General features: G+C 41.3%; 1 long non-coding RNA gene across 2 annotated transcripts in view; it reads left to right on the top strand.

Annotated features, from left to right (window-relative positions):
* LOC133227176 (uncharacterized) overlaps window positions 1–16769 on the top strand; it is a 35549-nt gene extending 18780 nt beyond the window's left edge. Inside the window, exons 5-7 of one of the 2 annotated variants that reach the window (XR_009729744.1) lie at window positions 7006–7122; window positions 13376–13619; window positions 16588–16769. This is a non-coding gene — a long non-coding RNA (uncharacterized LOC133227176). The remainder of the gene's footprint in view (window positions 1–7005; window positions 7123–13375; window positions 13620–16587) is intronic. The other variant, XR_009729745.1, reaches the window with a different exon arrangement.
* The last annotated feature ends 275 nt before the right edge of the window (window positions 16770–17044 follow it).

Consider the following 17044-nt stretch of genomic DNA (forward strand, 5'->3'; position numbering starts at 1 on the left):
TTGCTTGCCTTTAGGTGAGAGCTTCTGACCTTTCATAAAGATCCCCAGGCCTTCCCACTGCCTGCCTTCTGGATGGTGTCACTGAGGACAAATCCAGGACCACTTCAGAGGACTGACTTTTGGAACCTCTGACCCCGCCGCCTCCTCTTTGTTTCCTGAAGTCTCCAATGTATTAATGTGAAATTGAGAGAGGTCATCTTCCTGGAGACAGTTTACACATGCAAAGAATATTGTGGATCAATAATATTAGACAAGAGAAGAGTTTGTTGCCACTTCTTGCTGGTCTCTGGCACCGCAGGCACTTCACACACACACCTGAGCCGTGGCCACTGTACCCAAACCTGTCGTGAGCGAGTAGCCATCGTGATGCCCAGACCTGGCTCCACCCACTGCTTCAGGCTCCAGAGCTGGACACCTCACACCAAACAGCAAGACAGGAATATAGCCCCGCCTGTCAGCAGACAGGCTGCCTAAAGCCGTGCGAAGCTCACAGACACCTGAAAACACACACCTGTTGTGGCCCCGCCTATCAGAGGGAAAAGACTCAGCACCACCCACCGGGCTGCAGGCACCAGCCCCTCCCACTCGGAAGACTACACAAGCTCCTGGAACAAGCTTACCCAAGAGGGAACAGACAACAGGAGCAAGAGGAACTGTGACCACAGACAGTAATTTAGACAAAATGAGAGGACAGAGAAATATGTTGCAGATGGAGTTGCAAGGTAAAAACCCACAAGAGCAAATAAATGAAGAGGAAATAGGCAATCTACCTGAAAAAGAATTCAGAGTAATATTAGTAAAGATGATCCAAGACCTCAGAAACACAATGGAGGCACAGATTGAGATGATACAAGAAATGTTAACAAGGACCTGGAAGAACTAAAGAACAGACAGACAGTGATGCACAGCACAGTAACTGAAATGAAAACTGCACGAGAGGAAGCCAACAGCAGAATAGCTTAGGAAAAAATATGGATAAGTGAGCTGCAGGACGTAATGGTGAAGCAGAATAAAACGAACAGAAATGAGGACAGTGTCAGAGACCCTGGGACAACGTCAACTGCAGCAACATTAGAATCATAGGGGTCCCAGAAGGAGAAGAGGAAGAGAAATGGTCTGAGAAAACACTTGAAGTGGTTACAGCCAAAAACTTCCCTAACGTGGGAAAGGAAATAAGTCAACCCAAGTCCTGGAAGTGCAGAGAGTCCCATATAGGATAAACCCAAGGAGAAACATGTCAAGGCAAATATTAATCAAACAAAAATTAAATACAATGAAAAATATTAAAGCAGCCACAGAAGAGCAACAAATACCATACAAGGGACTCCCCATGGGTTATCAGCTGATTTTTCAGCAGAAACTCAGCAGACCAGAGGGGATGGCATGATACATTTAAAGCGATGAAAGGGGGAAATCCACAACCAAGATTACCCAGCAAGGATCTTATTCATATTCAATGGAGAAAGCAAAAGCTTTACAGATAAGCAAAAGCTAAGAGAATTCAACACCACCAACCCAGCTTTCCAACAAATGCTAAAGGAACTTCTCTAGGTGGGAAACACGAGAGAAGGAAAAGACCTACAAGAAGAAACCCAAAACAATTAAGAAAAGTCTAATAGGAACATGCATATTGACAATTACCTTAAATAGATTAAATGTTCCAACCAAAAGACAGATTGACGCAGTGGAAACAAGAATAAGACCCATTTATGTGCTGTCTACAAGAGACCCACTTCAGGTCTAGGGACACATACAGAGTGAAAATGAGGGAAGGGAAAAAGATACTGCATTGCATTTCAATGCAGATGGAAATCATAAACATCAGAGCAAAAATACATGAAATAGAGACTAAGAAAACAATGGAAAAGATCAATGAAATCAAAAGCTGGTTCTGTGCAAAGATAAACAACACTGATAAGCATTTAGCCAGATGCAAGAAAAAAGTGGAGAGGGCCCAAATCAATAAAATTAGAAAGGAAAAAGGAGAAGTTTAACAGCTGATACCACAGAAATATAAAGGATCATAGGAGACTCTGCAAGCAACTGTATGCCCACTAAATGGACAACCTGGGAGAAATGGACAAATTCTTAGAAAAGTACAACCTTCTAAAGACTGAATCAGGAAGAAAAAGAAGATCAGAGCAGACCAATCACAAGCAATGGAATTGAAACTGTGCCTAAAAATCTTCCAACAAACAAAAGTCCAGGACCACCTGGGTTCACAGGCAAATTCTATCAAACATTTACAGAAAAGCTTACACCTATCCTTCTCGAACTCTTCAAAAAGATTACAGAGGGAAGAACACTCCCAAATTCATTCTATGAAGCCTCCATCAGCCCGCTACCAAAACCAAAGATATCACACAAAAAAGAAAATTACAGGGTAATACCATTGATGAACACAGATGCGAAAACAGTCAACAAAGCACTAGAAACTGAATCCAACAGCACATTAAAAGGATTAACACCATCAAGTGGGATTTATCCTAAGGAGTGCAAGGATTTTCAAGATACATAGAGCAATCAGTGTGATACACCATATTAACAAGTTGAAAAATAAAAACCACATGATCATCTCAATAGATGCAGAAAAAGCTTTCGACACAATTCAGTACCCATTTATGATAAAAACTCTCCAGAAAAGTGGGCAAAGAGGGAACCTACCTTGACATAATCAAGGCCAAATATGACAAACCCATGGCAAGCATCATTCTCTATGGCGAAAAACTGAGAGCATTTCCTGTAAGATCAGAAATAAGACAAGGTGTCAGTCCCCTCTTGGCACTGTTATTCAGCATAGTTTTGGAAGTCCTGGCTATGGCAGTCAGAGAAAAAGAAAAGTAATCCAATTGGAAAAGAAGTAAAACGGTCACTCTCTGCAGAGGACATGATGCTATATATAGAAAACCCTAAGGAGGCCGCCAGAAAAGTACTAGAGCCAATCAGTGAATTTAGTAAAGTTAAAGTTTAGTGACTCTGCAGGATATAAAATTAACACACAGAAACCTCTTGCATTCCTATACACTGGAAACAAAATATCAGAAAGAGAAATTAGGAAGACAATCCCATTTACCACTGCGACAAGAAGAATAAAATGACTATGATTAGACCTACCTAAGAAGGCAAAAGACTCATACTCAGAAAACTATAAGATGATGATGAAGGAAATCAAATAGGAAACAAAAGGATGGAGAGATTATATCATGTTCTTGGATTGGAAAAATCATTATTATAAAAATGACTATACTACCCAAAGCAATCTACAAATTAAGTGCTGCTGCTGCTAAGTCACTTCAGTCATGTCCGACTCTGTGTGACCCCACAGATGGCAGCCCACCAGGCTCCCCCGTCCCTGGGATTCTCCAGGCAAGAACACTGGAGTGGGTTGCCATTTCCTTCTCCAGTGCATGAAAGTGAAAAGTGAAAGGGAAGTCGCTCAGTCGTGTCTCTATCAAATAACCAGTGGCTATACAGCAAATTCCCATTGGCTATTTTCATATGGTAATGTAAGTTTCCACGTTACTCTCTCCATACATCTCACCCTCTCCTCCCCTCTCCTGATGTCCATAAGTCTATTTTCTATGGCTCAGGAAACTCAAACAGGGGCTCTGTATCAACCTAAAGGGGTGGGATGGGGAGGGAGATGGGAGAGAGGTTCAAAAGGGAGGGGATATATGTTTACCTATGGCTGATTCATGTTGAAGTTTGACAGAAAACAACAAAAATCTGTAAAGGAATTATCCTTCAATTATAAAATAAATAAATTATATAAAAAAAATAACCACTGGCACTTTTCACAGAATTAGAACAAAAAAGTTTAGTTTGTGTGGAAACAAAAACTAAAGTAGCCAAAGTAATCTTGATAAAGATAAAAAGAGCTGGAGAATTTAGGCTCCCTGACTTCAGGCTATACTACAAAGCTACAGTAATCAAGACAGTATGGCACTGGCATCGGAGAAGGCGATGGCACCCCACTCCAGTGTTCTTGCCTGGAAAATCCCATGGACGGAGGAGCCTGGTAGGCTGCAGTCCATGGGGTCGCAAAGAGTCGGACACGACTGAGTGACTTCACTTTCACTTTTCACTTTCCTGCATTGGAGAAGGAAATGGCAACCCACTCCAGCGTTCTTGCCTGGAGAATCCCAGGGACGGGGCAGCCTGGTGGGTTGCCGTCTGTGGGGTCGCACAGAGTCGGACACGACTGAAGCAACTTAGCAGCAGCAGCAGGCACTGGCACAAAAACAGAAATACAGATCAGTGTAACAGGACAGCATGCCCAGTGATAAACCCACACACAGCCACCTAATCTATGACAAGGGAGTCAAGAATATACAATGGAGAAAAGACAGCCTCTTCAATACGAAGTGCTGGGAAAACCACACAGCTACATGTAAAAAATGAAGTTAGAACACTGCCTAACACCATACACAAAAGTAACTCAAAATGGATTAAAGACCTAAATGTAAGACCAGACACTCTAAAACTCTTAGAGAGTTTTATGCTGCCTCTGCTTTACAGGTGGAACACTCTTTGACATAAATCCCAGCAAGATCCTTTTTGACCCACCTCCTGGAGTAATGAAAATAAAAACAAAAATGAACTAAGAGGCACTAATTAAACTTAACAGCCTTTACACAGCCAAGAAAACCATAAACATGACTTAAAAGACAATGCTCGGAATGGGAGAAGATATTTCCAAACAAAGGATTAATCTCCAAACTATACAAGCAGTTAGTTCATGTAGTTCAATAGCAAAAAATAACAAACATCCTAGTCAAAAAAAAAAAAAAATGGGCGGAAGACCTGAACAGATATTTCTTCAAAGAAGACATACAGATAGCCAACAAACACAGGAAAAGATGCTCAACATTGCTCATTATGAGAGAAATGGAAATCAAAACTACAGTGAGGTACCACCTCACGCCGGTCAGAATGGCCTCATCAAAAAGTCTACAGACAGTACATGCTGGAGAAGATATGAAGAAAAGGGAACCCTCTTGTAAATGTAAATTCCTCTTGGGAAGGTAAATTGATACAGCCACTGTGGAGAGCAGTATGGGGGTTCTTTAAAAAAAATAAATAAAATGGTCATATGACCCAGAAGTCCCACCACTGGGCATATACCTTGAGAAAACCATAATTCAAAAAGACCACATGTGCCTCAGTGTTCATTGCAGCATTATTTACAATGGCCAAGACATGGAAGCGACCTAAATGCCCACTGACAGATGACTGGATAAGGAAGATGCGGAACATACATACAGTGGAATGTTACTCAGCCATAAAAAGAGCAAAGTTGGGTCATTTGTCGTGATGCAGATGAGCCTAGAGTCTGTCACCCAGAGTGAAGTAAGTCAGAGAAAAACAATATTGTACGTTAATGCATATCCATGGAACCTAAAAATAAATGGCACTGATGAATTACTGCAGGACAGGAACAGACTCACACACCTAGAGGACAGAAGTCGGGAAAGTGGAGGAAGGAGGACAGGACAGGCTGAGAGAGGAGCATTGACAGACATTCGCGACCGGGCGCGGAATCGCTGCTGGGAGCCTGCTGCGCAGCCCAGGGAGCTCCGCTCAGCGCTCTGCGGTGCCGGAGAGGGGTGGGGTGGGCGCTGGGCAGAGGCCCCAGAGGGAGGGGATAGCATATACACGCAGCCGAGTCTCGTGGCTGTGCAGCAGAAACTAACACGTCGTAAAGCAAATACAGTCCAATTTTTAAAAATCAAGATTGAATTATATTTCTGTACTGTAATTTACTAAACAATGATTTTGAACATCTAGATTATAAGAATGAAATAATGAATATATTATTTCATTGTGATTGTCTTTTTAAAAGCAGATTTTTTTTTTCCAAAAGAATAAGCTGAGATCACTGTACAACCATGGACAGCAATAAACTATAATCTATCTGGTGAAATAAGTTCCAGAATCCATTACTTTATCCTGCCCATTATCTAATTTATGTAAGATAAAAGTAAATCCTACTGATGCAAATTAGGACAATAAAATAAGGATACGATAATGTCTCCTATAGCAGTATCACATCTTAGCACCGCTCTGACATCATACACGAACAAAATGTCATTATGCAGCAGCATTTTCCATAGATATTGTCTTGGGTACATAGTCTGAAAAGAATATGGCCTGAAACCAGAGTAGGCCGGCCCAGCAATGTAACTTCCCACGATTTTTCAAGATAAAACCCTAAATCTCTATCTAGATAGCATGTCTCTCTAACAGTTTCCCTCAGCTCCCCTTTTTTGCACTATAAAATGAACCATGGCAAACTCCTGGAATATTAACTCCCTTGTTATCTGACCCGTGGAGGCACTCTGGTTTTGCTTATAGAGTTAACCTCTTTCTAATATTCTATTCACATTTAACATGCACTTGTTTGTCTTACTCATTAGTCTGAAAGCTCCTTGAGTTCAGAGACCATGTCTTTTCTATCTCTTTGTTCACAAAGAGCACTGTTTGCGTGGTGCAGATAAGACATTCAATAGTTATTGTCCTTGAAGGAATAAATATATAAATACTACAAAATCCGCCTGCAATGCAGGAGCCCCTGGTTCGATTCCTGGCTTGGGAAGATCCCCTGGAGAAGGGAAGGGCTACCCACTCCAGTTTTCTTGGGCTCTCCTGGTGGCTCAGACAGTAAAAGAATCCGCCTGCAATGCGGGAGGCCTGGATTTGATCCCTGGGTTGGGAAGATCCCCTGGAGAAGGGAAGGGCTACCCTCTCCAGTTTTCTTGCCTGGAGACTTCCATGGACAGAGGAGCCTGGCGGGCTCTAGTCCATGGGGCTGCAAACAGTCAGACAGGACTGAGCGACTTTCACTTTCACATCAAAAGTTCAGTCTTACTAATATTCTGAAAAATCTGCAGTTTTGACTGTCCTTTTAATGACCTTACCATTCTGGAAAGATCAGAATTTATATAAATCTTCTACTTGAATATACTTAACTTCCAATGACCTGGTGACTCTTCTTATCTGTTTCAGATGACCTGTTCTATAGTATTGAATGTCTTGAGTGCCTGCAGCGCGGTGATCGGTCTGCTTTTACTATGTCTTGAATTTTTAATCTTTGGTTTAGCTAAAAAATCTGTTTGGCCACATGTAAGTACCGGGTTTCTATGAGAATTTCATCACAAATTTACAATTACATTCTAAATCCTTTAGTGATTTACCAGAGTATGCACTTTTCAAGATGTGGAGGTGGCCTTCGTCAGTAGCGCAGTCTTCTGCGCATGCACCTGCTCTCAGCACAGCTCGGACTGTGGCCTGTATTCCTGCACCTGCTGTTGCCATTAGTCACGGAGTTGTGCCTGACTCTCTTGTGCCCTGTGGACGGTAGCCTCGCCGTGCTGCTCTGTCCGTGGGATTCCCCAGGCAAGAATACTTGAGTGGGTTGCCATTTTCTTCTCCAGGGGATCATCCCAATCCAGGGATTGAACCTGCATCTCCTGAACTGGCGAGTAGATAATTTACCACTCGCCACCAGGATATACCACATTCCTAAACCTCAGATGCCCCAAAACCACGAGTGACCACATGGAATGTCTCATAAACGTTAATAGATATATTTCGAGTGACTTACCATTATATTGAATTCCAGCCCCACCTTGTAACCAAGATAGTTTTATGATAGGTAGGTCAGTTCCTCTCAGTTACCTGCATCTCTGAGGCCAACTTTCTCAGGCCTTAGAAGATCAAGGTAATTATAGCAAGATTTGATCTTGAGTGAAAGAAATAATATCCTATGTACTTGCAATATCCGAGAATTTACGTTCACTATTGGGCTGTATATATTTTGTCAATATAGTCTGTTGACAGAATAAAGCTAAGTCCTGTGGATGCAAGCAGCCTGGAACACAGGTGTACTCGGCCCTCTGTGCACATGGCTGTGGACATTCTTGCATTGCCTGCTCCGTGTCTGTCTGTCAGCAGGTCTGTGTGAGTCTGTTTAAGTATGTTTGTGTTTGCAGTTCAGTATCCGTGTATGTCCGTTTCGATGCATGTGGGACGCTGGGCAGACATACATGCTCTTATCTGTATAGGTTTGTTTCTACACAGAGGAGAAGCTAAGAGGGGAAAGAAGATGGAAGTCAGTCCTAAGCAAGTTGTGTAGGAACTGAAGCCTTCTCTGTAGATTCCCTCTTCTGCTCTATCCCATCTACCCAGGGCTTGACAGAGGCTGAAACAGCTGGGCCTTCAACCAAGACCTAGAAACCAACTTTTCTGAATAGAGCCCATTGGATATTGCCTGTTTTTTCAGCATGCTCTGGCACCCCACTCCGTACTCTTGCCTGGAAAATCCCATGGACAGAGGAGCCTGGTAGGCTGCACTCCATGGGGTCGCTAAGAGTCGGACACGACTGAGCAACTTCACTTACACTTTTCACTTTCACGCATTGGAGGAGGAAATGGCAACCCACTCCAGTGTTCTTGCCTGGAGAATCCCAGGGACGGGGGAGCCTGGTGGGCTTCTGTCTGTGGGGTCGCACAGAGTCGGACACGACTGAAGTGACTTAGCAGTAGCAGCTCCTTACTTCAAAATCCCAAACTGTTGAGTAATTAACTAGTTCCAAAACTTATGTTAGTTTGCGTTTTGCTGAATTTTTCTTATTTCTACATAATGAAAATGGCTACAGTAATTGGGATAGCAGACTTCTTCAGGGAATGATTTATGTCTGATTCACTTTAAGAAACAACTCTAAGAAATGTTAAACTACTTGCTAAGGGCCACAGGGCTAGTCCCTTGCTGAACTTGTCAGGATGGCGATCCTGATGAACTAATCAGGGTGGCTTAAATTCCAAATTATTTCACTACACGAAATTGACCCTTAAGAGAAATCAATTAAATGGCACATCAAAGAACTGTCTTATTGGTGTACAGGATGTTAATATTTTATGATGCTTACCCTGAAGGAAAACTTAAAGTGAAATTGTAAATAAATGTAAACCTCTGCATATTGCTTCAGATTATTTTTACATAATAAGAATGTTCATTTTACTGGATTGGAGTACAATCACAACCTTAACTGTTTCATTTTTCAAATTCATCTCTTGACCCTCCATTGTTCATATTAGCAATAAATCTGAGATCTTGTTGAGGTCCAATCCCAGTTTATTCTCTCAATTTATTCAAGAACATTGGGAGCCTTAAGTTCAATACTGACTCTATACCTCTAGTTGATACATCCTGGAACATCTTAGGAGTCCCCCAGCATACCTGTAATTTCCACTGTCATGGCTTCAGTTCAGTTCAGTCACTCAGTTGTGTCCGACTCTTTGCAGCTCCATGGACTGAAGCACACCAGGCTTCCCTGTCCATCATCAACTCCCGGAGCTTGCTCAAACTCATGTCCATCGAGTCGGTGATGCCATCCAGCCATCTCATCCTCTGTCATCCCCTTCTCCTCCTGCCTTCAATCTTTCCCACCATCAGGGACTTTTCCAATGAGTCAGCTCTTCACATCAAGTAGCCAAAATATTATAGCTTCAGCTTCAACATCAGTGCTTCCAATGACCATTCAGGACTGATTTGCTTTAGGATCAACTGGTTGGATCTCCTTGCTGTCCAAGGAACTCTTAAGAGTCTTCTCCAACACCACAGTTGTTCAGCACTCAGCTTTCTTTATAGTCCAACTCTCACATCCATACATGACTACTGGAAAAGCCATACCTTCGACTACATGGACCTTTATCAATAAAGTAATGTCTCTGCTTTTCAATATGCTGCCTAGTTTGTCATAGGTTTTCTTCCTAGGAGCAAGTGTCTTTAAATTTCATGGTTGCAGTCACCAACTGCAGTGATTTTAGAGCCCAAGAAAATGAAATCTGTCACTGTTTCCATTATTTCCCCATCTATTTGCCATGAAGTGATGGGACCAGAAGCCGTGAGTCTTAGTTTTTTGAATGTTGAGTTTTAAGCCAGCTTTTTCACTCTCCTCTTTCACTTTCATCAAGATGCTCTTTAGTTCTTCTTCACTTTCTGCTATAAGGATGGTGTTATCTGCATATCTGAGGTTATTAATATTTCTCCTAGCAATCTTGATTCCAGCTTGTGCTTCATCCAGCCCAGCATTTCGCATGATGTATTCTGAATATAATTTAAATAAGGACGGTGACAATATCAGCCTTGAATATTGTCCTTTCCTGATTTGGAACCAGTTTGTTGTCCCACGTCTGGTTCTAACTGTTGCATCTTGACCTGCCTACAGATTTCTCAGGAGGCAGGTAAGGTGGTCTGGTATTCCCATCTCTTCAAGGATTTTCCACAGTTTGTTGTGATCCACACAGTCAAAGGCTTTAGCATAGTCAATGAAGAAGAAGTAGATGTTCTTCTGGAACTCTCTTGCTTTTTCTATGATCCAACAGATGTTGGCAATTTGACCTCTGATTCCTCTGCCTTTTCTAAATCCAGGTTGAACATCTGGAAGTCCTCAGTTCACGTACTGTAGAAACCTAGTTTTGAGAATGTTGAGCATTACTTTGCTAGTGTGTGAGATGAGTGCAATTGTGCAGTAGTTTGAACAGTTTTTGGCATTGCCTTTCTTTGGGATTGGAATGAAAACTGACCTTTTCCAGTCCTGTGGCCACTGCTGAGTTTTCCAAATTTGCTGGCATATTGAGTGCAGCATTTTCACAGCATCCTCTTTCAAGATTTGAAAGAGCTCAGCTGGAATTCCATCACCTCCACTCACTTTGTAGTGATGTTTCCTAAGGTCTGCTTGACTTCACATTCCAGGATGTCTGGCTCTAGGTGAGTGATCACACCATCGTGGTTATCTGTGTCATGAAGATCTGTTTTGTACAGTTCTTCTATGTATTCTTGCCAGCTCTTCTTAATCTCTTCTGCTTCTGTTAGGTCCACACCATTTCTGTTCTTTATTGTGCCCATCTTTGCATGAAATGTTCCTTGGTATCTCTTTCTTGAAAAGATCTCTAGTCTTTCCCATTCTATCGTTTTCCTCTATTTCTTTGCACTGATCACTGAGGGAAGCTTTCTTATCTCTCCTTGCTATTCTTTAGAACTCTGCATTCAAATGGGTATATCTTTCCTTTTCCTCTTTCCCTTTAACATCTCTTCTTTCCTCAGCTATTTGTAAGGCCTCCTCAGACAGCCATTTTGCCTTTTATACTGTATTTCTTTTTCTTGGGGATGGCCTTGATCTCTGTCTCCTGTACAATGTCACAAACCTCTGTCCATAGTTCTTCAGGCACTCTATCAGATCTAATCCCTTGAATCTATTTCTCACTTCCACTGTATAATTGTAAGGGATTTGATTTAGGTCATACCTGAATGATCTAGTGGTTTTCGCTACCTTCTTCAACTGAAGTCTGAATTTGGCAATAAGGAGTTCATGATCTGAGCCACAGTCAGCTCCCGGTCTTGTTTTTGCTGACTGTATAGAGCTTCTCCATCTTCAACTGCAGAGAATATAATCACTCTGATTTCCGTATCGCCCATCTGGTGATGTCCATGTGCAGAGTCTTCTCTTGTGTTGTTGGACGATGGTGTTTGCTGAGACCAGTGTGTTGTCTTGGCAAAACTCTCTTAGCCTTTGCCCTGCTTCATTTTGTTCTCCAAGGTCAAACTTGCCTGTTACTCCAGGGATCTCTTGACTTCCTAGTTTTGCATTCCAGTCCCCTATGGTGAAAATGACATCTTTTCTTGGTTATAGTTCTAGAAGATCTTGTAGGTCTTCATAGAACTGTTCAACTTCAGCTTCTTCAGCATTCTGGTTGGGGCATAGGCTTGGATTATTGTGATATTGAATGGTTTGCTTGGAAACAAACAGAGGTCATTCTGTCATTTTTGAGATTGCATCCAAGTACTGCATTTTGGACTCTTTTGTTGACTGTGAGGGCTACTCCATTTCTTTTAAGGGATTCTGGCCCACAGTAGTAGATATAATGATCATCTGAGTTAAATTCACCCATTCTGGTCCGTTTTAGTTCGCTGATTCCTAGAATGTCAGTGTTCACTCTTGCCATCTTCTGTTTGACCACTTTCAATTTACCTTCATCTGAAGTCATGGGTTCAGATACTATTAAATGGTGTCAGTATTGAAAACTCATCCCCATAACCCATGGTGGCCTTGTCACAAGGGTCCTTCAGGTTTTGGTTTTCAGAATTACAGATTCTGTATTCTTGTTTCCAACCCAAATACCTTGCAAGGATATGGGTCAGTTCCGCCTACCCCCAACACCTAAGTCCTTGTGTTGAGCCTAAGTCACCAATCCAAACCTCCTCTTCCTTCACTGTCACTTCCTCCTTATGACCCTTTTCTAACAACAGGCCTGATTTTAAACATCTCTCCATTAAATAAATTCTGTAACACTGAACCCAAATGTCTCAATTCCATCTTCTTCAGAAGTCCATTAGCCTCAATGAAAATGTACTGATAATATACCCAATAACAGAGGAAAACACAATGATTCTTATTATTCATTTGGTGGAATCTGTCACCTTAAAATCACCCTCAATAGTTATCAGTTATCATCAATATATATGTGTATATGTTCAGTTCAGCTGCTCGGTCGTGTCCGACTCTGCAACCCCCGCACCCCATGGACTGCAGCACGCCAGGCCTCCCTGTCCATCACCAACTCCCAGAGCCTGCCCAAACTCATGTCCATTGCGTCGGTGATGCCGTCCAACCATCTCATCCTCTGTCGTGCCTTTCTCCTCCCACCTTCAATCTTTCCCAGCATCAGGGTCTTTTCTAGTGAGTCAGCTCTTTGCATCAGGTGGCCAAAGTACTGGAGTTTCAGCTTCAACATCAGTCCTTCCAGTGAACACCCAGGACTGATTTCCTTTAGGATGGACTGGTTGGATCTCCTTACAGTCCAAGGGACTCTCAAGAGTCTTCTCCAACACCACAGTTCAAAAGCATCAATTCTTCGGTGCTCAGCTTTCTTTATAGTCCAACTCTCACATCCATACATGACCACTGGGAAAACCACAGCCTTGACTAGACATGTATATATGTAACCATGTATTGATGTGGTATACGTGGTATACTATATATCCCAATTACTGTAAAATCATTTTCATTATAGAAATAAGAAAAATTCATCAAAATGGAAGCTAATATATGCTGTGGAACTAGTTAACTAACTAGTAACCATAGTATGGTATATATATGTAACCGTATGTATATGTAACCATATATAATTATATGTAATTTTATATATATATATATATATATATATATAAAACCATAGTGGTTGAGGGTGCGAGAATATAATGAACAGTTTTTCTATTCTCTTTTTCATCTTCCTGAAATTTTATTATACTTTTATTTTTTTAAGTGCTAACATGTAAAGAAATCTAAGAATGACATTTTCCTTTTGAAAACAGAGAGCTGGTAAAATCCTTTCAAACTATTTGTTCCTATTCACCCTTTTGGAGCTGTGTGTGACATCGACCTTGATCAACTGGTTGTACAAAGCGAAATACAGCAGATGACGAAGACGTGGTAGGCATCTCATTTCTCCCCTGGTGAATCAGAAAGTGTTGTCTTCTGCTGTGAATCCTGTTTGAAGAACTAAGGTTTTGATCAGAATTAAGTGTAAACGGTGTCATCTCTAAGCTGCAATTATAGGTAACTGAATACACTCAGCCCTAACTGCTGTTTACTACATGGGTTTCTATGCAAATGTAGATAACCTTCTGTAGCAAAGGTGTTTTATATTACAGGATATTTTTATATTTACATCTCATAAGAGAATAAGATAAAAGATACATGATTTTCTGGCTCAGGTCTGTTTAACTCAATAGATAGTCCTCTGAAAAACAACAACAACAACAAAAAACTTTATAAAGATTGTTATCAGGCATAGGGATATTCAAATGCTGAAGCTCGTAACTTTACTTCTCAAAATTTTAGAGCAGTTGAATCTTAAAGCTCAGGACCTTTAGTATTTTCAGTGGTTCAGAAAACAAGATTTGGGGGTGTTAACTGGGAAGTTGGAAAAGATAATAAAACTCTTAAATAAAGCTATGTTCTTACTTCTTCCATACCTACTACTTTACATCTAAAGGGCAAACTTTACCTCCAGTTGACATCAGCATCATAGAATCAGAGAACTTTCATGGAAGATGCATCTGCCCTTTCCTCCCAGTGGCCATAGCACAGGTCCAGGCTCAAGGATCAATGGAGTCATAAGAACAATTCAGAAGTACAAAGTTAACATTAAAGACACAGCGATTCGTCCATGTGTTCTACAACAGAGACATAGAGAGATTTAGGAAATAACAAGAAAGAATTGAATGGCTAGGACCTGGAATCTTGGAGTTGAAAGAAGGAACAAGAGAGTTGAGGAAAAAAAGAGGAAAGCAGATCCTAGTCTCAAATATTTCTGGTTCTAGGACATCATGGATACTTGGGTGAGAACACTGATACCTAGTTAATACTTTCCTCTACTTCAAGCATCAGTTGAGAATAGACATTGCTAACTAAATACGGAAGCACAAATATCTGAGATCAAGTCAGCCACTGTTCTGATAGGATAATGGAAAGGAGAACAAAATGCCCAAATAATGTGAAGAAATGAAGGAAAAGCCAAGGAAACCTTAGGTCTAAGCTATGAAGCAGTGGGAATCACAGAGGTAAATCTCCAAGCTAAAAGTTATACCCAACACTATTGATTTTTTTTTCTCAAGCAAAAGTGTCACTGTATGGTAAGTACAATGGTAGAAATTATAGAATGTCAGAATATGGGGAAACTTCCCCAAATGACGTCCTTTTGAGGATCTCAAAAACTAGCAATCGGAAGGAAAATTTTATATAAAATTTACTGAAAGGCAGCCAGTGATCAAGAGGTATTAGGCTTTCCAAACCTGAATTTCTCTGGAGCAACACCCAACTCACATATGCTTAAAAGGAAATGCCTTTTGCAGTACAAGTGGAGATGCAGCCCTTGAGTATCAAGAGAAACTGTAAAATCCAAGGGAAAATTTTTTTCTGATGATTCCTTCTCTACTTCTAGTTAATTTTATCAGACTGATTCAAAATAAAGATTATTTAAGCAAGGCAATCTGCAGATTAAGATCGTACACAGAACATCATGGAATGGTAAGTGCATTCGTGAGGCTAAAATACAATCTCTGTGGCGGTGAGTGGTGGGAAATGGGGGTCAAGAAGTTAGATTGGGCTGAATTATTTCAGAAATAAATGTTGTGCTATATGATCAGGGTCTCGTGAAAAGAGAAAAAAAAAACATGAGCATGTGAGAAGTATAGTTTTCTACTCAAAGAGATAAAGTGATACATAAGCAACACCGTGCTAAATAGTAATGTAATCTAGTCTGAGTAGCAAAATTATGTCCTTAATATTTGCAAATGATGTCAACGACAGAGGCTTAGTCTCCAAAATTTACAAACAGCTCACGTGGCTCAATACCATACAAACAAACAACACAGTCGAAACGTGGGAAGAAGCCCTAAATAGACATTTCTCCAAAGAAGACGAACAGGTAGCCAAGAAGCACACGAAAAGATGTTCAAAACCACTAGTTTTTAGAGAAATGCAAATCAAAACTACAATGAGATACCACCTCCCACCAGTCAGAATGGCCACCATCAAAAAATCTACGAACAGTAAGTGCTGGAGAGGGTGTGGAGAAATGAGAGCCCCACTGCGCTGCTGGTGGGAACGTAACTGGCTCAGCCACCGTGGAGAGCAATGTGCAGGCTCCTCAAAAACTACAACTAGAGCTGCGTAAGGCGCAGCACCGCCACGCTCGGGCATACAGCCACAGAAAACCGAGTGTGCGTGCCACCCAGCGATCGCTGCAGCACTGCTTACAATAGCAAGACGTGGAAGCAACCTAGATGTCCGTCAGCAAAGAAATGGGTAAAGAAAACGTGGTCCACGCATACAGCGAAATATTATTCAGCCATGCAAAATGAAACAATGCCATTTGTAGTAACATGGATGGGCCTAGAGATTATCATACTACATGAAGTTAAGTCAGACAGAGAAAGAAAAATATATCACTTATGCATGGGATCTAAGCAATGGATACAGATGAACTGGTCTACGAAACAGAGACAGACCCATAGCCTTAGAGGGTGAATTTATGGTTCCAGGAGCGGGTGTGGGTAGAAGGGGTAGACCAGGAGTTTGGATTGATATATCCACACGGCTGTATTTAAAACAGACAGCCAACATGGACCCACTGCACAGCACAGGAAAACTTGCTCAGTGTTCTTCAGTAACCTAAATGGGAAAAGAATTTGAAAAATAATGAAAAATATTTTAAAATTTAAGAACATTCGTAATTTTAAAGAATAAAAATGTACGTTCTTATAGGATCAATCTGTATTTTGGAATCTGTCTCTCTGCACTGCATGGTCTTTGGCTTTCAGCCTAGAGATGCAAAAGGGAAGGAAGGAAAGAAGAGAGGGAGGGAGGGAAGGAAGGAAACCAAAAAATATGGCAGTCTTTTAAAATCTCAGTGTTGAGAATATTCCAGTTAGCGCGCTTTCCAAATTTCTACCCCCAATTCTGTAGTTCTTTATTTTAGAGTATATTAACTATCAGTTTACTAACACCTAACTTGCCTCAGGTGCACAGCAGAGAGGACCCTTTACCTACACATTAAAGAGCCATCATGACCTCAGTCGAGGAGGGAAATGTAGTGGCGAATGAAGAACTTCATTTTATTCAAGAGGCTGGTGGGAAAATACATTTTAATTAAATTCATCTCAGTATTTCCTTTCCCCCATTAATAAAAGCTTAAACTGGTAAGTGTGGCTGTTTTTTCTGTGTGGAGAGGTGCTGGGTAGCACATTTTTTAATCCGTTCATCTGTCGTTGGACACTCAGACAACCCAAGTCTTGGCTGTTTTTCACATAATTGTCTGGTACTCTTTGGCTGTATACTCAGGAGCAGAATTGCTGGGTCACGTGGACCTTCCATACCGCTTTTCACAGTTGCCGCACCAGCCTACATTCCCGCCTGCTAAGTCGCTTCAGTCGTATCCGACTCTGTGCAACCCCATAGATGGCAGCCCACCAGGCTCC

This window comes from Bos javanicus, chromosome 15 (assembly GCF_032452875.1).
Source record: "Bos javanicus breed banteng chromosome 15, ARS-OSU_banteng_1.0, whole genome shotgun sequence".
Classification (NCBI taxonomy): Eukaryota; Metazoa; Chordata; class Mammalia; order Artiodactyla; family Bovidae; genus Bos; species Bos javanicus.